The following is a 1,270-nucleotide window of genomic DNA, read 5'->3' as shown; positions in this document are numbered from 1 at the left end:
AGTTATTGGCATGCAGTATAGTATTGTGCGGCCAACGATTACGGCTCAGAACTTTGAACTCAAGCCAGGCTTCACCCATATGCTACAGCAGTCTACACAGTTTAATGGTTTGGCCGATGAGGACCCAAATAATCTCATTGAGAACTTTATAGAAGTGTGCGACATGCTTAAGATTAACAAAGTCACAGATGATTCCATCAAGTTGAGGCCCTTCCCATTTTCCTTGAAGGGGAGAGCAAAGCAATGGTTGCATTCATTTCCTAGAGCATCGATCACTACTTGGGAGGAGATGGTGGAAGCTTTCCTAGCTCGATATTTCCCTCCTAGAAAATCTGCAAAGCTCAAGAATGAAAAATCCTCTTTTTTGCAGACGGAATTGGAGTCTTTTTTTGAGACATGGGATAGGTTCAAGGATCTCTAGCAGAAATGTCCTCAGCATGGGTTCCCCGAGTGGATGATTATCCATACTTTCTACAATAGTTTGAACCTAAGCATGAAGCAACTACTTGATGCTGCAGCATGAGGTACCTTAGGTAGTAAAACCCTTGAAGAAGCTGGAGAACTCATTGAAGAAATTCCTATGAACAGTTATCAATGGAATACAAGAGACAGGAAGAAGATAGCCAGACTTTATAAGATCGATGCAGTCACATTATTGGTGGTTGAGTAAGAAGTTAGACACTCTAACTTCTTCTAGATTAGCAGCGGTGATGAGTTGCACTGGGTGTGGGGGAGGACATGCTTCATCTAATTACCAGATTCCTATTGGTGGTACAACTTTAGTAGAACAGGTGGATTTTATAGGCAATGCAATGAGAGGTCAAGGAAATCCTTATAATAATACCTACAATCCGGGGTGGAGGAACCACCCAAACTTTTTTCGGAGTAATCAAGGGCAACAAAAGACTACAGCACCACTGGGTTTCCAACAACAACAAGCCCCGAACATGGATAACAGAGTTTATGGTTGGAAAACCGGATGACGGATTTAGAGAACGCTTTAACCAAGTTAATTCAATCTCCGGACATGAGATTTTATTCTGTTGAAGACACACTTTGCAATCACACCGCATCTTTACATAACTTGGAGAAGCAAGTCGGTCAAATTACAAAGTCATTTTCGAAAAGACCTCAAGGGAGTTTGCCTAGCAACACGAAGACCAATCCAAGAGAATATGTGAAGGTGATCACTTTGAGAAGTGGTCTTGAAGTTGAGAGTAAGCTCCCTACTGAATAGATAATGGTTGAATCACCCATAGAAGTGGAGGTT

General features: G+C 41.8%; 1 non-coding gene across 1 annotated transcript; it reads right to left on the bottom strand.

The window, feature by feature from the left end:
- Positions 1-337: 337 nt before the first annotated feature.
- Positions 338-444, bottom strand: LOC120281141. The gene has a single exon (XR_005542502.1). It is a non-coding gene; the product is annotated as a small nucleolar RNA R71 (small nucleolar RNA).
- Between the last annotated feature and the right edge of the window lie 826 nt (positions 445-1,270).

Source organism: Dioscorea cayenensis, chromosome 2, assembly GCF_009730915.1.
Source record: "Dioscorea cayenensis subsp. rotundata cultivar TDr96_F1 chromosome 2, TDr96_F1_v2_PseudoChromosome.rev07_lg8_w22 25.fasta, whole genome shotgun sequence".
In the NCBI taxonomy this organism is placed as follows: Eukaryota; Viridiplantae; Streptophyta; class Magnoliopsida; order Dioscoreales; family Dioscoreaceae; genus Dioscorea; species Dioscorea cayenensis.
Note: the sequence above shows the minus strand (reverse complement) of the source record. Positions and strands in the feature narration are given on the sequence as shown.